General features: G+C 39.5%; 1 pseudogene; it reads left to right on the forward strand.

Annotated features, from left to right (window-relative positions):
- Positions 1-775: 775 nt before the first annotated feature.
- LOC133670546 (receptor-like protein kinase FERONIA) lies at positions 776-3,596 on the forward strand (annotated as a pseudogene).
- The last annotated feature ends 9,331 nt before the right edge of the window (positions 3,597-12,927 follow it).

Consider the following 12,927-nt stretch of genomic DNA (forward strand, 5'->3'; position numbering starts at 1 on the left):
CGACGCTGCTGATTTCACCAGTGCTACCGAATTCCCCACTGTCTCATTGTGTCATCCCTGCACTGTTTCGTCAAGCCTTGGACAATCCTCGCCCAAGCCCCAACTCTCGTCAGCATACTGCTGCGCTAGCTGTTGTGTGCTGCCGCACACACACTCTGCTGATTTTCGCTACTGTCACGCGAGCTGCCACCCCGTAGCTACTGTCCAGCAATGCTTTTCGTGGCCGCAATCAAACGTTGCCTTATTATGATTTACGACATCGGCAAGGGCATTTCTAGAGCTAGAGAGAATCCTGTTAATTTCAGAATCCATCATGAACTCCAAATCCATATAGGATAATTTAGGATATTTATATAAATTAGGTAGTTCATATATATATTTTTTAAAAAAATACATGATATAATATTATTTAACAATTAATAAATACATAATTAACTATTATACATATAATTTCTAAATATAAAATATGTCTTATATATATATATATATATATATATATATATATATATATATATATATATAGAAGAGCTTTCATGTGTGAGATGTTGCCGTGTTGGTTATGGCATGCATCTTGACTTTTTAACTTGTAATTAAATATATTGATAAGAGAGAGTTTATATTTATATTGAACAAAGAAAAATAAAGAAAACAATAATAATAAATGAGTGATTAAAAAAAAATTAGAATCATTCAACACCAGCATGAATTAAATTTACACCTCTCAGCATATAATTAAAAAAGGAGCTAGCTTCTCCTCTTGATTTCTTCATCTCTCCACCTCTGGCCAAAAACAAAATGAGTAGCAGCAGCAGCAAATATCTCTCTCTCACAAACTTATCTTTATTCACACCTCTGCACCTTTCCTTCCTGTTCCTCCATCACACCATCCTTGTAACCGGGGATATACCACCGCATTACGTTCCTCTTGATAACATAGCGCTTGATTGTGGTTCATCCTCCGAGCGTTTTGTAAACGGTAGGCAATGGACTGCAGACAACAACTCAATTGTGGCCCTTCTAGATCGAGACAGCTCCTCAACAAATCCCACAGCAAATGAAGCCTCCACTAGCTCTGTACCTTATTATATTGCTCGCGTCTCTCGCTCCCAATTCACCTACACCTTTCCTGTCACAACAACAGGACCTAAGTTTGTTCGTCTCCATTTTTATCCTGCTTCCTACACTGGTTTCAACAGGTCTAAAGCATCTTTTTCTGTCACAACCGGTCGCTATACCTTTCTTAGCAACTTCAGTGGCATCCATTACACTGACTCTCTTGGTGAACGAGGTTACGCCAGAGAATTCATCTTAAATGTTGAAGGTGAGCAGAAAAATTTGAGCATAACGTTCACGCCAAGTCCTCATGTAGCCGATGCATATGCTTTCATCAACGGGATTGAAATCGTATCCATGCCCACCAATCTTTATTACACGACTTCTGGTGACCCAGGTCTGCATGATGTTGACAAGGACCTCAATTCTCCTCTTCAAAAAGAAACTGCTTTAGAGCTTATGTACCGAATAAATGTGGCTGCGAATGACATCGAACCCTCCAAAGACAGTGGCATGTTTCGAAGTTGGTTAAGGGACGTGGATTACTTGACGGATGTTAGACCGAGCAGTCTTCTGCATAATGACACTATTCAACTTCAGTATAATAACCACACTCGCTATGCTGCACCTGACGTGCTCTATCAACTGCTAGGACCATGGGGAACGATTCTACTGTAAATGAGAAATACAATATGACTTGGGAGTTTCCGGTCCACTCCACTTTCACCTATTTTGTTAGGCTTCATTTCTGTCAGTTTATATCGATTATATGGCAGAACGATCTAATCTTTTAAATATATATCGCTAATCAAACTGCCGAGCTTTCCGCAGATATAATTTCTTGGGCTAATCGAAATATTGGGGTTCCCATAAACAAAGATTACGAAGTGATGATGCACGCCAGAGGAATCGAGGAGGTACAGAATTTGTTGATTGCATTGCACCCTAGTCCACTGTCATCTCGTTTCTCTAATGTAATGTTGAATGGAGTAGAAATCTTCAAATTGAGCAAATCAGACAATCTTTCCGGACCAAATCCTGGTGTATATCAGGATAGCCCCATTAGTAATACTCCTCCTAGCGCGACATCAACAAAGCCAAAGCATAGTCGAAGAGGAATAGTCACCATTATAGGTGCTACTGTTTCGGGTTTTGTTGTCTTCTCTTTCCTATTTTTCTTGATTTTCTGGAGAAGAGTCCAAAAACTCAAGTACTGGGTTTCCGGTGATGGAGCTACAAAGTTAAGCCCTCTTGTTTCCTCGTCAACAAAGTCAATAGAGACCCAGAGGTAATCTCTACCTTCTGATCTATGCCACAATTTCTCGCTAGCTGAGATCATAGCAGCTACAAACAACTTCGACAATCCATTCATTATTGGTGTTGGTGGCTTTGGTAACGTGTACAAAGGATTATTGGATGGTGGAGTCAATCGTGCTGCGATCAAGCGATTGAATCCAAGTTCACAGCAGGGTGCAACCGAGTTCAGGACAGAGATTGAGATGCTCTCCCAGCTTAGATTCCGCCATTTGGTTTCTCTAATTGGTTACTGTAATGATAATAATGAGATGATCCTGGTGTATGATTATATGGCTCGGGGGACGCTTCGTGATCATCTCTACAGAACTGATAATCCTCCACTTTCATGGACTCAACGCCTAGAGATTTGCATCGGTGCCGCCCGTGGGTTGCATTACCTTCACACAGGTGCCAAGCACACTGTCATTCATCGTGATGTGAAGACAACAAATATCTTGCTGGATGAGAAATGGGTGGCCAAAGTTTCGGGTTTCGGATTGTCCAAAACAGGCCCTACGAGCACATCGAAGGGCCACGTGAGCACCGTTGTGAAAGGTAGGGTAGGGTACTTGGATCCCGAATATTGTCAACGCCAGCAATTGACAGAAAAATCTGATGTCTATTCATTTGGGGTTGTGTTGTTCGAGGTATTGTGTGCTAGACCAGCAATAAACCGATCAGCAGTGCCTGCAAGTCTAGCAGAGTTGGCTAGACAAAGCCACAGCAACGGAACGATTAATGAAATCATTGATCCATATCTGGATGGAAAGATCTCACCAGATTGTCTGAAAAACTTTGTTGATGTTGCAGTGAGATGCTTGCTCGAGAATGGAATCGAAAGGCCATCGATGACCGATGTGGTTTGGGGCCTTGAGTTTGCATTACAACTGCAAGAGAGCGCGGAAGAGTATGTCAAAGTGGCTCAAACTGAGAAAGAAGTTAACATGGAGACTCCTCTGAAAGGCTCCTCAATCGATGACAGCAGTGATTTGTTTAGTACTGGCAGTGAACTAGTTGTGAATTCCCGCATTTTGGAAATGGCAACAACAAGCAGCAGCGACGGACAAAGTTTTCTAAGCAACAAGTCGGAGAAAATGATGTCTGGTGCTGTGTTCTCTGAGATCATGAACCCAAAGGGGCGATGAGAAGCAAGCTAGTTAGCATGCTGCGTTAGTATAGGCCTCAAGACAAAGGTTTCTAGCTGAAATACCTATGGATGCGTATATATGCATTACTTGTTTGAATAATTTTGGTAGTGATAATTATTGTCCCACGTCTGCGGCGTCGCGACGAAAATATTCACCCTCAAAATCTATCTTATGTGGCAAATGTGGAGAGACAAGGAATTCTTGTCTTTTATTAGTGCAAAAATGGGAGTCGCCGCCTAATATTTTGGTCACTAGGAACCGTAACTGGTCTCAGAGATCGGGTACGGGGACTCGTTGCGTAAAGAGAAAGTATTAGCACTCCAAATAAGCCCTACCTAAGGTAAGCTGCATTGTTTTATTGTCTGATAAAATCTAAGGTCTTGTCGGGTTTCCTAGTTGTTGGTCTGTCTATGGTTTAAGAAAAGTCCTTCACGGTAAAGAGATCCTTATCTTATCGGGTAATGCTGACGTCAACAAAAGAAATTTAATATCCGAAATACGTCTTACGTATAAGGTCGTAACCCAAGATATTAAAAGAAAACAAAATAAATTTTTTTTGAAATTTTTGAAATATTGGTCTAGTTCTCGTGACTTTAATAAACTGTTTATTAAAGCCAAAATGCATGCTAATACAAATTTTTGAATCTTTGTTGTATGAAAATATGATATGATTTTTTATTTTTATTTTTGAAAGACTAGGCCGTATGCATGAAAATAAAATATTTTTTTTATTTTTTTATATTTTTAAATGTCATGACGAAAACCAGGTATTTTAATACCAGATTTGTATCTTTACAGTATAAAAATACAAACCGATATTAATCAAAATACAGTAAAAAAATATACGAGAAAATCATAAATTTTAAAAAAGATTTTTTTGGAATTTTTTTCGCGGGCTGGGCCCAGCCCGGCCCATGTGGCTGGGCTGGACCCAGCTGGTTTCTACCCGCAAGCGTGCGTGAACAATTCACGCACGCCTGCTACAGTCACGGTGTAATTAATCTTCAAGTGCACAGTATTTGTGCATTATCTGCAAAGTTGGAGAAGTTTACCTGGAAGCAACGAAAGCAACGACATGCTTTGGACCTCCATCTTCTCCTTTTCGTTTGTTTTTTTCTTCCGGTTCTTCCTTTTTTCTGTTTCTGTTTGCCGTCTCTCTCGTTTTCTTCTTCCCTGTTCCCTGGTGCAGCTGGAGGCGAAGCTGGTGCTTGGTGACGAAGAAGATGGCTGGCAATGCTTCTTTCTGTTTTTTTTTTCTTTCCTCTGTCGTTCTCGCCCCCCTCTCTGCACTGGCTTCGTGGTGGTGGTGCTGCTCTCGTTGGTTCACAGTGGCGGCTTCGCCGTTGCAGACGCAGATGACAGTGTGGAAGGGCTGTTCCACCAACACTGCTTCCTCTCCTCCTGTTGTTTCCTCTGTTTTTTTTCCTTTGCTGTCCCATTCCTCTCTTTTTTTTCTCTGTTTCTCCTCTCCTTTTTCCCTCTCCTCTCTATTTTCCTTCTGTCGTTCTCCCTCTTGTGTTTCCTCACTGTCACCTCTCCTCTCTCGTTTCTTTTCTCTTCCCCCCCTCGGGTTCTTCCTCCCTGTTCTGCTCTCTGTCTCGTTGCTTTTCTCCTCTTTACGTTTCACCTTCTCTGTTTTCTTTCTCCTCTGTCTCGTTCCCTCCCCAGTGTTTCTGCCCCCCCACGTTTTCTCCTTTTTTTCTCTGCTTTTATAGCCAAAACTGCGTGCGTTTTTTCTTTTATATTAAAGACGTTCGGTAATGGTCCCATAACTGAAGCAATCAAGCAATCTGCGGCATTTTCTTCTTGCGGTTCCTGTCTGCTGAAACGGCTGCTTTGAAGATGGTGATGAATAGTGTCTAAGGAAACGGCGCCGTTTCACAATTCAAATGAATATTTTCGATTCGGCCCTTGGCTGTTTTGACAATTTTGTAATCAAGCCCCCCGGATGAATTTTAATTGGATCCCTTGATTTTATCGCCTATTTCGGTTTAGTCCTTGGTTTTGGATTGTTTCAATTAAGTCCCTCATTGGCCATCAAACTTCAATAATTATGCAATTAAGCCTCTAATTTGACCAAATCAACTCTTTAAAATTATAATTGGACCTCCAGAACTTTAATTTCTTCCAATAAAACCTAAATTGACTTAAAAGATCAATGTTCTTGCAATCAAACCCTCCATAAATTCAATTAAACCTTAGATAAAATTTAATTTAGTCCATAAACATCTGATTTTGAACTTTTCTTCCTCAAATTGAATTTTTCTTATTAACAAGGCTCTCACTGTCAAATTTCAACCTTTTGCATTTTTGAATCTCCTCAACCAATTTTGGTATTTTTTCGACATTCCAGCATCCTTTTCTCGCTCCTATTATTTTTTGGATTTCTTCTGAATATTTTTTTGATATTTTTGTTATTTTCTTATTTTTTTTGTGGGAACCCAAAAATAGGTAACAACAGATGCCCCCTTTTTACAATGCTTACGAAGCAAAAACATCATCAATGTTTTGCATAGTAAGCTTGTAAAGAAAAAGAAAAAGAAAAAGAAAAAGAAAATGATCTTATTATCTTGGGCGATCTACCCCTTTTAAAGAAAATTTATCTACTTTCATGGGCGACCTACCCACACACACTCAGTGGTCTATTTTACACATGTTTATCCTAATCTATTTTCAGGGGCGACCGGCCCACACACTCACATGGTCTATTTTCACGGGCGACCTGCCCTCACACTCACAATGGTCTATTTTCACGGGTGACCTACCCACACATTTTCATCATGGTCTATTTTCAGGGGCGATCGCCCCACACATTCACACGGCTTATTTTCATGGGCGACCTGCCCTCACACTCACATTGGTCTATTTTCACGGGCGACCTACCCACAAATGTTCATCCTGGTCTATTTTCAGGGGTGACCGACCCACATGTTCACACGGTCTATTTTCATGGGCGACTTGCCCTCTCACTCACACTGGTCTATTTTCACGAGCGACCTACCTACACATGTTCATCCTGGTCTATTTTCAGGGGCGACCGACCCACACACTCACATGGTCTATTTTCATGGGCGACATGCCCTCACATTCACATTGGTTTATTTTCACAGGCGACCTGCCCACACATGTTCATCCCAGCCCACACACTCACACAATCTATTTTCATTGGCGACCTGCCCTCACACTCATATTGGTCTATTTTCACGGGCAACCTACCCTCACATGTTCATTATGGTCTATTTTCAGGGGTGACCGGCCCACACACTCACATTGGTCTATTTTCACGGGTGACCTACCCACACATGTTCATCCTGGTCTATTTTCAGGGGCGACCGGCCCACGATCTATTTTCATAGGCGACCTGCCTTCACACTCACATTGGTCTATTTTCACGGGCGACCTGCCCACACATGTTCATCCTGGTCTATTTTCAGGGGCAACCGGCCCACACACTCACACGGTCTATTTTCATTGGCGACCTGCCCTCACACTCATATTGGTCTATTTTCACGAGCGACCTACCCTCATATGTTCATCATGGTCTATTTTCAAGGGCGACCGGCCCACACATTCACATTGGTCTATTTTCACGGGCGACCTACCCACACATGTTCATCCTGGTCTATTTTCAGGGGTGACCGACCCACGATCTATTTTCATGGGTGACCTGCCCTCACACTCACATTGGTCTATTTTCACGGGCGACCTGCCCACACATGTTCATCTTGGTCTATTTTTAGGGGCAACCGGCCCACACGCTCACACGGTCTATTTTAATGGGCGACCTGCCCTTACACTCATATTGGTCTATTTTCACGGGCGACCTACCCATACATGTTCATCATGGTCTATTTTCAGGGGCGACCGACCCACACACTCACACGGTTTATTTTCATGGGTGACCTGAGATCCCATCTAGCAATCTAGAACCAAAATCTGTGTGGTTAGGCTAAACTGAGATCCCTTCTAGCGATCCCCTTTAACCAGAACCAAATATGTGTTCTACCTGTTGGCAAGGTTTGAACTTGCTTCTTTCTTCTTTTTCTTCTTGTTTTTTTTTTTGAAAATTTCCTAATGGTAGGGTTCATTTTTCTTCCTGTTCCAGGGTCACAACAATGATTCTCTTTTATTATCAACTCAATGATTCTTTTTTCTTTTTTCTTTTTTTTCTTTTTTTCTTTCAATCTTGCTGGACTTTTTTTTGAGGATTTTCCTGTAACGAATAAAAATATGTGTGCAATGCTTTGAGGTTAGATGACATGCATGCATCCTTACCTGATTTGAAATATAGGCCCCCCTCTCTTTGATGTTCCATCATCATAGGGTGCCTTTATTTGCTAACCAAAGCCTTCTTTGCTCTTTCCATGTATTGGCCCGTTCATGTGCTAGTCATCCACTCCACTGTAAATGCAGCGCCTGTCCTAAGTTGTCTTTGATGATTACTGGTTTCACTGTTTATCAATCTTGACAATGCCCCCTAGTGTGGTGTTGCTTAATTCATCATGAAGGAGCTTAACAAATCATTCATCTCTTTGATTCTCTCGGGAATCGTTCTTTGATTAGTTGTGTGAATCCTACCAGCACTCATTACGAGGTTTTCTAGTGTTGCCCTCATCTTATATTGCTAATCAACCATTGACTTGCCTCCAGTGCTCGTTCATCTGATTATCTTTCTTTGAACACCATTGTCCTCAGTTTCACTAATTCATCATTTAATCATTTTTTTTATTGCCCCCTAGTTGATCTGAATACTGATTATTTTTCCTTCTCAGGATCCACTGTATTGCCCCCGGCTGCTCAACTTTTCAAGAAGTGTCGAGAAGTATTGATGTCACTTCTGCCAAGGATTTTGCAAACTCGATCGGTGCTCTTTTTGTTTGACAATCTTTCTTGTTCGGGAATCAACTCTCATATTTCAAAGATCATGTCTATTTCAAAGTCTAATTGTTGAAATGAAATTAGAGAGATGTCAGTATTTTTTTTTTAATTCAAGCTTCTTTGGTCAAAGACCCAACACGCGTTATTCAATAGATGAAGTCCTTTGAGTATCTTGTATTTTGAAAACAGAAATTGACCCATCGAAAGATTAAAATGGCTTTTTCCATGGTTCTTTGTGTTAATATTAATCTCTGATCTTGGGTATATCTTTTGATAGTCTGTGATGAGGTGACCTTTTTATGAATTTTAAAAACAAAATGCTAAAGTCAGAACTCAGGCTTTATCAAGAAAGGTTGCTTTTTTTTTAGCACTTATTTTATTAGCATGCATAATAACAAGTAACTTAATCCTTGAAGCCAAGACTCTTATGGAAAAACTCTTCAAGCTTTGAGAGCGCTATTTATCGGTTCAAATTGCTTACTTGATTAAAAAGGGCTTTTAAAAGCACGTAATGTAGGCTATGGTTTATGGCTATGAAAGAAAGGAATTTTACAAGCTCAAAAGGTGTTTGAGGGCTTCAAAAACCTAGGATCAATTATTCATCATTTCTCTTTCTCTTGTTGTCTTTGTAAAGAAAACGACATATAACCTTATTAACCTCAAATATCAGAATTCTCTTAACATATGTCATAATGCAAATCCAACTTTTTCTTTGATGAATAACCAATCTCAATCATCTGATAACATCAGGAGTTTTATTATGGATGCCAAAAGTCATGTTTGTAGCCCAGATTTTATTTTTTTTTGTATCGACTTTCGACATTTGTTGTGAAACTTCTTTTGTCTTTCCTAAACTTAATAGGCATTCTCCTTCCTTTATCTTTGACCTGCCTTTAAGTGTAGGAAATTTTCTTCTTCTTCCTTTTTTTTTAATGGCTTTCACATAGCCTTTCTCACAATTTTTTTTTAACATGCCCCCAGTCTAGGTCTTCTTTCTTTTAGCTCTTTCTCAAATGTTGAACTTTTGTTCTAAGCCTTCCCTTTCACTTTTGTCTTCTCTTATTTGCCTCCAGTGTGGGGTGTGATCCTCGTCAGGGTTTTTTTTTTAAAGAATATTCTATCAGGCTCAAAATGGGATTGCAAATGATATATTTCCATTATTGTGAAAGGATAAAACAAAGATGGCCTTTTCTCATTTCAAGCAAGGACGGTGTGAACCGATAAATTTTGACCTCGTCCGGTGTAATGATTTGGACTTGCAAGAACCTTGATTCGTGAGTCCATAACTACTGAATCCATTACATATCATTATACATATTGCTAAAACTTAGCTACATAGTGGGTGATTCAATTTCATGTGTGAGCTCAAAATTTGTTTGGTCACCCCATATCATTTTAACAAGCATCGAGTCATTTCTGAAATCAAAATACTTTAATTTTTCTAGGTTGATTAGCCTTAATTATATGTTGGAGTTTGATCAAAATATTTTATAAAAAATGAAATGCTAAACATCTCCTGACTTCAGAACAACAAAGAGACAAATAAAAGACATGTTTCATTAAAGAATGAGATGTGATCCCAAAACAAAATGAAAAATGACAAAATTCCATAATAATATAATTGACAATTCATCGTCATTCTTGGACCAGCTTTCTTAGCAAATATTTTTAATCACTTGTCATTCTGAAGATGTTTGGGGGACAATATAACCAATGACATCACCTTTCACAAACTCAACTTGCCTCTTGCTCATCCACCTCTAGAGTCATCTCTCATCATTGTTCTAGAATCCATGACAGAACCTTCAATCTTTCCCCTCTTTATAGCTTGTTCAATTCTTTCAGCAATCCTCACAACTTCATGGAAATGTTGAGCCAAACTTCCTATTAAATGCGCATAATAAGGGGATTGAAAGGTGTTGGCAAACAACATCACCATTTCTATCAGTGGAGGTTGAACATATGTTGCCTTATCTCGCCATCTTTGCGCATATGCCTTCACAGACTCTTGGTTTTCCTTCTCCATAGACATTAGGATGGTTCTGTCAGGAGCAATTTCAAGATTGAACTTGTACTGCTTAAGAAAAGTCTCGACCAAATCTTTCCATTTCTTAATTTTAGCATTGTCCAACCTCATATACCAGCTTAGGGCAGATCCTGTCAGACTATCTTGGAAAAAATAGATCAACAACTTATCATCATAAATCACCTCAGCTATTTTATTACAGTAAAATCGAAGGTGAGTGTTTGGACATTCCAATCCAATGTATTTGATGAACTATGGTATCCTAAAGTTCTTTGGTACTATGATGTTTGGTACCAAACACACTTCAGCTGCTCGTATGGAATCAAACCAATTATTACCCTTAACTGCTCTTAATCTTTCTTTCAAAGCAGACAACTTCTCGTAGTTCACAAAATCAGTGGATATATTGTTAGGGGTCCATCTGTTGTTAAATCCATGGTGTTAGGAGCTTGACTTGACGGGATAAGGGCGATAGGCATAAAATGTTGTTCTGCTGTTGAATCTGCCCCCAAGTTTTGAGATGTCCCTGGGACATGGATTAATGGTGTTTTCATAGGAGGTTGTGCAAAAATCCCCTTTTCATTTTTGGAGCTTAGCACTTGTTGAAGCCGATCTGTAAGTCTAGCTACTTCACCTTTGATGCTCTCAATTTCATTTTGATAATGGGCCTCCAATTGAGCTCTTTATTCATTATCCATCTTTCAGGTGTAGCAAATCTTAGATGGGGGACCTATGCTTCAACCTGACGGTATGTATGATAAATGTATGAGTATGTTTCTTATATGATGAGCTCGCCCTTCCAGAGTTAACACCTGGTCGTAACCCTAAGAATTTTGATTTTTGCACCACAACGGAAATTTTCTAAGTAACGGCCATTGTGTCAACCACAAGTCTTGAGTTCAAGATGCTTCAAGAAGGGTTTACTTTGATGCAAAACAAAAACAAAAACACACAACCTAAGAACATGTTATATTCATTAAGTGAGACAAAAGGTTGGTTGACTATCTAATCTCAAAAGGGTCTCATATATGTCCAGTGACGATCTTCGTAAAGACATTGTGGGGGCGTTGCAAGGAGCAGTTAAGGCATGTATGCCCACCATTACCAAGCATGCACTCAAATATGAGTTGGGTGTTTCACGCATCTGAACCCTGATCAATAGTCATAGGACAGATCACTAATTCCCCTCCTAACTTAATAAGATTGTTTGTGCTTCCCAAAAATTAAATTGTGTAATGCATGAGGCAATTCTATATAATGCATGAATATAAATGTATAAAAATTCAAAATAAATAAATAAAATAAACTTATTAACAAAAAAAACACGCAAACCAAACAAAACACAATTATCAGACAAAAACAAAGCTTAGTCCACAAGGTCCCCAGTGGAGTCGCTATTCTGTCGCATGTGTGCGGCGTCGTGGCGAAAACATCCACCCTCAAAATCTATCTTATGTGGCAAATGTGGGGAGACAAGGAATTCTTGTCTTTTATTAGTGGAAAAATGGGAGTCGTCATCTAGTATTTTGGTCACTAAGAACCCTAACTGGTCTCAGAGATCGGGTACGGGGACTGGTTGCGTAAAGGGAAGGTATTAACACCCCAAATACGCCCTACCTAAGGTAAGCTACATTGTTTTATTGTATGATAAAATCTAAGGTCTTGTCGGGTTTCCTAGTTGTTGGTATGTCTATGGTTTAAGAAAAGTCCTCCTCGGTAAGGAGATCCTTATCTTATCGGGTAATGCCGACGTCAACAAAAGAAATTTAACATCTGAAATATGTCTTACGTATAAGGTCATAACTCCAGATATTAAAAGAAAACAAAATATATTTTTTTTGGAATTTTTGAAATATTGGTCTAGTTCTCGTGACTTTAATAAACTGTTTATTAAAGCCAAAATGCATGCTAATACAAATTTTTGAATCTTTGTTGTATGAAAATATGATATGATTTTTTATTTTTATTTTTGAAAGACTAGGCCGTATGCATGAAAATAAAATATTTTTTTATTTTTTTATTTTTTAAATGTCATGACGAAAACCAGGTATTTTAATACCGGATTTGTATCTTTACAGTATAAAAATACAAACCGATATTAATCAAAATACAGTAAAAAAATATACGAGAAAATCACAAATTTTTGAAAAGATTTTTTTGGAAATTTTTTTTCGGGCTGGGCCCAGCCCGGCCCATGTGGCTGGGCTGGACCCAGCTGGTTTCTACCCGCAAGCGTGCGTGAACAATTCACGCACGCCTGCTACAGTCACGGTGTAATTAATCTTCAAGTGCACAGTATTTGTGCATTATCTGCAAAGTTGGAGAAGTTTACCTGGAAGCAACGAAAGCAACGACATGCTTTGGACCTCCATCTTCTCCTTTTCGTTTGTTTTTTTCTTCCGGTTCTTCCTTTTTTCTGTTTCTGTTTGCCGTCTCTCTCGTTTTCTTCTTCCCTGTTCCCTGGTGCAGCTGGAGGCGAAGCTGGTGCTTGGTGACGAAGAAGATGGCTGGCAATGCTTCTTTCTG

This window comes from Populus nigra, chromosome 13 (assembly GCF_951802175.1).
Source record: "Populus nigra chromosome 13, ddPopNigr1.1, whole genome shotgun sequence".
Lineage (NCBI taxonomy): Eukaryota > Viridiplantae > Streptophyta > Magnoliopsida > Malpighiales > Salicaceae > Populus > Populus nigra.